This window comes from Microtus oregoni, unplaced genomic scaffold (assembly GCF_018167655.1).
Source record: "Microtus oregoni isolate MIOR12 unplaced genomic scaffold, Mior012 000020F_ref0000438, whole genome shotgun sequence".
Lineage (NCBI taxonomy): Eukaryota > Metazoa > Chordata > Mammalia > Rodentia > Cricetidae > Microtus > Microtus oregoni.
The window spans coordinates 17,772,638-17,782,386 of NW_024543079.1; the positions used below are offsets into that span (position 1 = coordinate 17,772,638).

General features: G+C 44.8%; 1 pseudogene; it reads left to right on the plus strand.

Annotated features, from left to right (window-relative positions):
* Positions 1-7,275, plus strand: part of LOC121460387 — a 49,547-nt pseudogene extending 42,272 nt beyond the window's left edge.
* Positions 7,276-9,749: the final 2,474 nt, after the last annotated feature.

The window sequence follows — 9,749 nt, forward strand, 5'->3', positions numbered from 1 at the left end:
GACATCCGGCAGCTGCCACTGAAAAGCACATCCAAGCATGGATGAGAACTACATCCCTGGAACTCCATCAGGCTGTGGCACTGTTCAGACTCCTCTCAGCAGCAATTACTGCTGCCTATATAACCCTGGGGAGACCTGGTGTGAATCCTGTTAAGTTTCAGGAGCTTCCTAAGACTTGTGAGTTTATTGACTGCCTGAGTCTTAGCATCCCTCCAGGAAGGTATATTTCAGCTAGAATGGCTAGGCAGCATCAGAGAAAAAACACTATATAACAAGCAACAGCCGCATTCCCCACCTCTTATTCTGTCCTTCATGTGAAGCAAGGCTCACTTTGTTCCAAGTGTCCATCCTGGAAATGGCCCTGCTTCAAGTTAGAGAGCAGAACCAGTCCAGAGAAGCCCTGCTTCTGTGCCCACAATGCCATATGCGCACTTGCCCCTAGAGGCTACAGACATTTTCCAGTTGCCAGAGTCTTACTGCTGATGCCTGGAGATGCTCCCCTCAACCCCAAAGGGGTCAGGGTCTGCCTTTCTTTGTGAGTCTAACATCTGTAACACTTTCTCCGCATCCCAGAGCCCCCCCCCCCCTCCAAATTCCTCCTGCTTCATTACTAGTGTACACACAACATGAAAAAATTCAGCTGTCTTCATCATTTTCCGTATTAGCTGACAGCCGGCTCCCACATGCCTGGGGGACACCATACTTCCTGTGTGCCCCCTGCCATTCCAAAGTAACTACTTCAAATGAAGTCCAGTTGTTGAAAACCTTTGGTTTTGGGGACTCCACAGCCCTGTCCCCTTGGCCCTGCCTGACTAACTGGAGGTTGACTCATGCCCTAGCAGACACGGGGCTCAGGGCAGGACCCTACTAAGTCTGGACCCAATCTTAGCACTATCACACATGAGTGGGATGCCTCCATTTCCCCGTGCACTGTCCAGAAAAGGAAAGAATGCCCATCCTAGAGGAGATGGATCCGATCCAAACGCCGGCTCTGCAGCTCTGAGTGAGTCACCTAACCTGTCTGAGCCTCAGTTTCTCTTTTGTGACAAGGCAGAAACAATGCAACCAACAGCTCAGCACTGTGACCAGGAGTCAAGAACACCATGACAATGAGGACAGCTGACCCCCAACAATCCTGCTTATGCCAAGCACGAAACCATGTCCCTCCCTGTAGCTCTTACCTGCTGTGTCTGCACACCCTGCCCGTTTCATATCTCTACTTGGTCTTAAATGTGGGTATCAGAGACTTGCAAGTTTGCAGTGTCCCAGCCCCAGTGTTCAAGTGATGGGCATCAAGAGGGTAGGGAAGGCACCACCAGCCATACCTAAAGCAGATCCCAAATAAAAAGTTCCAAGCTGGAGAGAGATACACTGTTTCTTGAAAGCTGGTTTTTTTGTTTGTTTGTTTGTTTGTTTTGGTTTGGTTTTTTGTTGTTGCTTTTTACTCAATTGCAAACCAAACTGGCTTTTTTTTTTTTGAGACAGTGTTTCTCTGTGTAGCCCTGGTTATCCTGGAACTCACTCTGTAGATGAGGCTGGCCCCAAACTCATAGAGATCTATCTGCTGCTGCCTCCTGAGTGCTGGGATTAAAGGCATGCATCATCACCACCTGACCTCCAAATTGACTTTCTGCTCAAAGGAAAGGCAGGACAAACCAGTTTCCAATAGAAAATTCCAATGCATTTGCACAATTTACTGTAGTTAGTTGGTTGTTTTTACTCTTTACTCTTCGGGGTCCCACTGCCCAGCTCCCAAATAAATACACAGGGACTTATTCTTTCTTATGAATAAGAATAAATTTAAATTGGCTTGTTTCTACCCAGCTTTTCTAACTTAAATTAATCCATTTCCCTTCTACATTTTGACCCTGGGCCTTTTGCCTTTCTCTATTCTATATACCTTTCTTTACTTCTTGCTCTATAGCTGGTTGTGTGCCTGGGTGGCTGGCTGCTGATGTCCTCCTCTCCTTCTCCTTTTCTAACTCCTGTCTCTTTGCACTTCTTCTATGTATTCTTTCTGCTTGGCAGCCCCACCTATTTCTCTCTTCTGCTTTGCTATTGGCTGTTCAGCTCTTTACTAGACCAACCAGTTTTATTTATTTTTTTCTATTTCTTTTTTTTCTTTTATTTATTTATTTATTTATTTAAGATTTCTGTCTCTTCCCCACCACTGCCTCCCATTTCCCTCCCCCTCCCCCAATCAAGTCCCCCTCCCTCGTCAGCCCAAAGAGTGATCAGGGTTCCCTGCCCTGTGGGAAGTCCAAGGACCACCCACCTCCATTCAGGTCTAGTAAGGTGAGCATCCAAACTGCCTAGGCTCCCACAAAGCCCGTACGTGCAGTAGGATCAAAAACCCATTGCCATTGTTCTTGAGTTCTCAGTAGTCCTCATTGTCCACTATGACCAACCAGTTTTAGATAGGCAAACCAACACAGCTTCACAGAGTTGAGCAAATGCAACATAAAAGAATGCAACACATCTTTGCATCATTAAACAAATATTCCACAGCCTAAACGAGTGCAACACATCTTCAATTAATATTCCACAACAATTTAGCCCAAATAGAACTTGATAAAATTAGCCGTAGTGCCTTGAAATATTTATATTTATAAATATTTATGTTTGTAAAAACCTCTAGTATTTAGATCAACCTTAATATTTGATCCAAATCCCTGTTGGTTATATTGATGCATTCATTGTGGGCCTTATGCTTTGAGTGGTAAAATTTTATCCTTTGCATGGCCATTTGAGGGACATATCATTTATTTCCATCTTACAGATGAGGAGGTTGACACAGGAGGTTAGATGACCTGTAAGAATAGGAAGTGAGGATTGAACCCAGACCCCTGCTCTCATTTGGTTCTGTAGATGTGCCTTCATGTGACTCTAGGCGACTGCTGGCCTGTAGTGGAACAGCCATGAACTTCCACTTCTGGCCAGAGTGGCTTCCATCCTAGAGGCTACCACCACAGGCTGGTGCTTGGCATAGGCACTGCTGAGCCATTCAATTACCATGACAACTCTGGAAAGTCCGTTGCCTCCTCTACACTAAGACAGAATACACAGCATCTTCTGGGATTCTTCTGGGGACGAAAGCATGATGAGCCTGAAGAAGAGATGGCCAGGGGCTAGAATTCTTTTACTCCTATGAAAACACTTCCAACACAGTGTGAAGTGAGGAGGATATAGCAGGAGCTCACAGATTGTTCACTGGTGTCAAAGGAAAGCCAAAACAATATGAAAGCAATGGGGAAGTGCAATAATATCAAAGTGTTCCACAATAGCCCGGAATGGAGTATAACAAAGGTTTGTTTATTTGGGGATAAACTCACAGTAAGGGTAGCGATCCACAGTCCTCTGCATCTGCAGGGGACTAGAACCAAATCTAGCAGAGAAAAGGGGCTGCACAGGCTTTTTGTCTGCACTTATAGTACATAAGACCATGTCCAAAGTGGGCTGGTATCTTAAAGGCCATTGGCTGAATGAGCTCCCACAACAGGAAAGGACTCTGGCGACACACTGCTGATGAATGACTATGGGAGTGGGATGTTGGTGAAATTCGTGGTGCTGTGTTTTCTGGCTGTATGAAGCCCTGATCTGGGAGCAGAACCATTGAAGCGTATATGGGAGAGAGGCAAACCTACCCACACTTCTTTTAGAAAGTTAAACTCTGTATGAGCAGAGAAAGGAGGGTTCTTAGAGCTGAGGAGCTCGATTTCCAGTTGCACCGTCAAGATCATGGTCTAGAAGGCTGTAGTGGTGGATGCCTGTAATCCCAGCACTTAGATTTTGGAGACTGAAGCAGGAGGCAGGAGTTCAAGATCATCCTTAGCTACATATATTATTATTATTAGGATCGTGACTAGCCTGGGCTATAGCAACAGTCTCAAATGAGAGAGAGAGAGAGAGAGAGAGAGAGAGAGAGAGAGAGAGAGAGACAGGAGAATGAGGAGGAAGGAGGAAGCAAAGGAAAAAATCAAATCAAAAAAGATAAGGTAGAGGTCAAGTAGATAGGAAGCTAGTAACATTTTTGTGTGCCTCTTTGAAGTATTGGGAATGAACACTGTGCTTACTAGGTCAATGCTCTACCGCAGAGCCACACCACCAACTTCCAACTGTATTTCTAGAGAGAACAAGGATACGAACACCCTTCATTGTCCTAAGAATCCAGGACGTCGTCTGAATCCTGACTGCTCACCTGTCCCACCTGGAATACTTTAAAATAATTATAGATGTTCAGGCCTGTGTGAGGAGTCTTTGTCTCTGGCTTGGGACTCGGGAGTCTGCTGAAGGTAGAGATCCCCATTCTGATTCCTGTCCCTCTCCATTTCCTGTCCTTTCTGGCCCTATACTACATGTGAGAAATAGGAGAGGCTAGAGGGTGAGGTCATCAGAACCTTCCTGCCAGATAGGGGTGGGAAAGCCATCTCCTTCTCTGCTCCCCAGCATACTTTCAGCCTGCCTACCTTATCCCAGCCCTCTCCCCCTCCCTGCTGGCCAGATTTCTTTCTATGCTTTCTCCCTAAGTTCTGAGTGCCCTGTTCCTCATTAACAAGACTTCGGGTAGTTTTGTCTCTCTGAGTACTGTATTCTAGTGCCAGCAAATAACTTTAAATAGAAAAAATATGCCCAAAATTAGACTGGAAAACAGAAAATAAATAGAAAGGGGTTGGGCTGAATGGCAACCTGCTCCCTGGACAGAGAGGGGAATGCAATTAAACCACCTCAGAGCACCTGGCTTCCAATCAGGGGAAACGGGGAGTGGACATGCAATTCAGGGACCACGGGGCAGGCCCACGTGGCTGGCAGACGGGGTGGGAGGAAGGCAAAGGAAGATGGAATCTGGAGGGCTTCGTGGAGCCTGTCCTGGAGGGCTATCCAGCCAAAGGTATTAAGGCTGGGGAGTCAGGGAAGGTCACACTTCAGCTGTGACAATCATTGTTGTGCCCACCTCCTGGAGTGCCACAGGATTCTGTAGAGATGGCAATGCCCTGCTTAGATGATCTAAGTGCCCATTGCTGAGTGAATCACGGGCCACCCACTCAGACCTGGAGATACTGTGCAGGGAGTGGAGGTTCTCTGAGTCCCCAGCTGACCATTCTCATTCAAGATTCATTTAATAACCTGTATTCGTGCCATTTTCTGTGAGCACTGTTTTAAGAGAATCTGTCTATCTTTCCTCCTACTCTGGATCCAGCTGTTCACAGCTGCAGTGTGACTTTGATGAAGGCCTAACTTAGACCACAGGATTCCCAGCTCCAAAGCTTCCCCACAATCCCTTGCCTGAGTCTTGGGCTAGGCTCTCCTGGACAGCATCTATGAAGGATCCCAAATTCCATCATCCATCTTCCTGTGGTAGTTCTTCTTGGATGTCAGCTTGACTAGGTCTGGAATCAACTAAGAGATTTGCCTCTGGGTGAGTCTGCCAAGGTGTTTTCTAAAAGCATTAACTAAGGATGAAGACCCTTTCCTGAATGGACATCCATCTCTAGCCTAGATATAAAGAGGTTCCATGGAAAAGCTCTTGCATTTGCCCGCCTACATCTACTTCCTGCTGGCGAGTGTATACACTCTGTTGCTGTCACTGATACTGCCCTCCTTTGTGACATCAGAACCTAGCTTCTGCTTTCCAGCATGCACTGAAGACCATTGGCTTTCCAAGAATCCTTCAAGCCTTCAACACCAGACTGGAACTGCTAAGGCTTCCAGCCTTGTAGACGAAGCACCTGCCAGGCTTTTAGACTTTCCTGTGGGAAAACAATCATTATTGGACTACCCACTCCATACTATACAAACCAAATGAATAAGTCCCCTTTAATATAGCTTGCTTCTATTGGTTCTTTTCCTGTAGCGTACTAGTCAACTTCCTTTCATCCCTGATTACCAGCTACATACTCCTTCTCCCTTGGTTCCTAAATGGCACCATCCTCTTTCAGGCTACCCATCACTGGCAGCCAGGTGAGAGGAAGTGGCTCATCTTACTGTTCTATAATAATTTGCCTCCTATATATCTCCCTAGATCACCCCTTGGCTACTTTCATCCTGCCCAACCCAGCACCCACCCAACACCTGTGCAGCTCTGTTTTCTGCATGTATAATTTAAATTTGCAGACATGCTTCTTGGTGAAGATCCTGGGATTACCCTTGTCGTGCTTAGCTGATAAATTGTAGTAGTTTTTTGCTTTTTTTGACTCTAAAATTCAAAATCTAAACCAGAGAAGGCAGACTAAGTGTGGAGGCTTTTGTTGAATGTGAAACAGATGATGAAATCAGATAGCCTTGGAGAGAAACAACGGGGCACAGATAATGTGAAAGTATTCAGGTCAAACACCATTGAAGCAGATTGGGTGTTGAAGCACACAGCTCCAAATAGTCATGATATGACCAATGACCCTTTGCACAGCTTAGAGGACTCCCCTCTGGATGTAGCAAGCAAGAAATTGTTCAGTCCTTCTCAGGGCTGGAAATTGTGCCAAACAGAATAACTTTGCGGGTAGACTTCCAGAGGGTGAGTGCAGGGGAGCCTTCCTGCCATTTGTTTCCCTGAAAAGGCTCTGAAGATACACGAGGAAAGAATATGGCGTTGGCATATTGAAATATTTAAGAGCAGTGAAGTTAGAACTCACTATGATTCACTACGAGAAGGCATGACCATGCAGCAGCCAGGCCGAGCAGAGGGTACAACAGAACTGGCAGAGGAGCTGGCTTTGAGAAATGAGGTGTTGTGTTTGTGGTGGAGGTTATAGAGGCTATGTTGAGTATAATAACTATAATGATAGCTATGAGTTTGTTTCAGACAGATTTGGAAGGGACCTCAATTATTGTTTGTCACGAATGTTGGACCACAGATATGGGGATGAAGGCTCTGTTTTCCAGAGCACAACACTAGACACTGTGTACACATACATACCTTGCAAAGAGCCACTAAAAAAGACATTTGTCTTTGTCCACCACTCAAGCCTGGGATAGAACACACTGAGATTGGACCTGATAGCCAATTCACCAGTGAAGCTGTTGTCGAGTTTGCAAGCGATGAAGATGCCGTTGCAGCTGTGTAAAGACAAAGCAAATACACAGCGCAGATATGTAGACCTCTTCTTGAATTCTACAGCAGGATCAAGCAGTGGTGCTTACAGTAGCCAAACGCTAGGAGGCAAGGGTTCGTCAAACAGTCCAGTTACAGTGGCCCAGCCAGCCAGCGGCAGAATAGTATGGAGGTGGCTAAGGCAGTGAATACGATCAAGTTTACAGGAAAACGCCAGTGACTTTCATTAAAACTTTGCATAAGTAACCAAGGAGCAGTGAACAGCACTACTACACCAGGAAGCTGTGCATCTATGTTCATGGATGGAATGAGAGGGGTGTCTAGCATGTCAGTGTGAGTGGTAGGGAGGCGGGGAATGTAATTGCTTTTGATCATTGACTCTCAGTAGATTTTTTTTTTTAAAGAAAAGAAATGCTTGACTTACTTTAACAATTTCTGCAATCCAGCCCTGTGATTTATGTCTACTCTCTTAAATAAACATTAGGGTCACTTGAAGGACTAAGGTTCAATATTGTTGAGCATAGCTGATGCCTAGGATGATGAAGCAGTGAAGTTGAGTGAGCTATAAATGTTAAACAACTCCTCCAAAGAAGACAGACGGGCACAGAACAACATCCATCCACAGTTTGCTTCAAGTAAAAGCACTAACCACTGGACAGAACTGTCTTTTATCCAAACTACTAACGACGAAGGAGAAGAGGAATCAATTGCCTAGCTGCTCAGGGTAAGGTAGGCCTGTCTTCCTACAGATTTCCAACCCTCAGGATCTTCGGAAGCCTGGTAGGTCCTACATCAACAGCAAAAGGCAATTACAGTCCTGAAGCCCCTGCCTTCAATGACCATGGAGGACCCTGAGGAGTGGCTCTAGGTAGCCAATCAAGTAGATTTTTGACATTTCTTAAAATCATTAACTCAAATAAAATTTTATCCTTCTCAGAGGTCTTTGATACAGTTTGATGGCTGAGAGGTTTTGTCAGTTTAAAAAGGACCACCTCACAAAACAGATTTCAGCATAACCTCTTACCATGTTTAAATAAAAAGCGTTTTAAGATGCAAAGCTCAAACCAAAAAGAAGGTGTTTTAAGGTATACAAATGCAAGTTATAAAGGTCTGAGAATAAATGCAAATTATCTTTTTCTCTCCCATCATACTGCCATTCATAGTCTTAACATTATCAATAAAATGCTGATAAGCAGTTAATCTAACTCTGGTGGAGTGCTACCACTACTATATTACAAGATCAAGATTTTAAATTCTCCTTGGTCATTTTCTAAGGATACTTTTCATTGTGCAAAAACATCTGTCACAATTATTCTGGTATCGATATGCTGCTATTTATACAATGCATGTGTCTAAAACTTTGTGTTTACAAACTCAAAAAACTTCTTGTGAGTTCCAGAGAGCCAAATTGAAGGATTCACCTTAAACAGGTCAGATACACTCTTCTCTCAATTCTCTGGTCTGACACCCTCCTCCTCAATTACCAGGACTTAAAGAATTTTTTTTTTCTTCCTAAAGTTAACCTTGTCCTCTGCTCTGCCAACACCTTGCCAGGTTTGAGAGACACCAGACAGTTCCACACCACAAATCCTGGACAGGAGTGAAGCAACCAGTTACCGTAGGATGTGGCTAACATCCCAACTTTCTCAGGTCCCCCAAGAATTTGACACCCACAAATCATCAGGAAGCAGTCTTGAGAATGTGGTGCCTTTATCCCCTTAATCTGCCATACCGAACTCCTCGCCTTTTTATTATAAGAAGAAGATGGGAATGTTATAATTATAATTATCCTGGCCTGCCCTGTCACCTGGGTAGCCTGTCTGTTTAGGAGACAAGCTCCGCACACTCCCAATCTCCCCTTTCCCTTCCTGTGGAGGCAAGCTGATCTCATGCCTTCACTCTTCCTTTCTCTCTCCCTGTCTGTTTTTCTTCTGAAGCGGTAGCCTCTGCTTCCCTCCTTCCGCTCCTCCTCCTCCTCCTCCTCTTCTTCTTCCTCTCTCTCTCTCTCTCTCTCTCTCTCTCTTTCCCCCACACCCCTTTACTCTTATATCCTTCCAATAGTCACTAAATAAACTCTCCATACCCAAGCTTTCTCAGCATGTCTGTCTCCCACCTACCATGGGACCTGCCAGGGTCACTCGCATCATAAATCATAACACTGTTGCCTTTGGATCAAAATGTATAATTCCCAACTCCTTCTCCAGCACTATATCTGCCTGCATGCTTCCATACTCCCAGCCACCATGCTCCCTGCCATGATAATAATGGACTAAACCTCTGAAACTGTAAGCTGCCACCTCAATTCATAAGAGTTACTATGGTTATGGTGTCTCTTCACAGCAATAGAAACTCTAACTAAGACAGAAGTTGGTACCAAATATGGGTATATTGCTGTAATAGGCCTGTCCATGTTTTTATTTGGAGGGATTTGGACTTTGGTACTTTGGGTTAGGAGAGTAGGAGAATGCTAATGGACCATAGTAGTAGGTACATGAAAGACAATGGTGCTGAGAATGATTTGAAATGGGGGGGGGTGGCTTAAGAGGTTCCACAGGAGAAGAATTTTAGTATGTTGCCTAGAGATCATTCTTTTGATATTTTGGTGAAGAATGTGGCTGCTTCTTGCCCTTGTCCAAAGAGTCTGTCTGAGGTTGAAGTGAAGAGATTTGAATTGATTATGATGGCAGAGTGAATTTCAAAACAG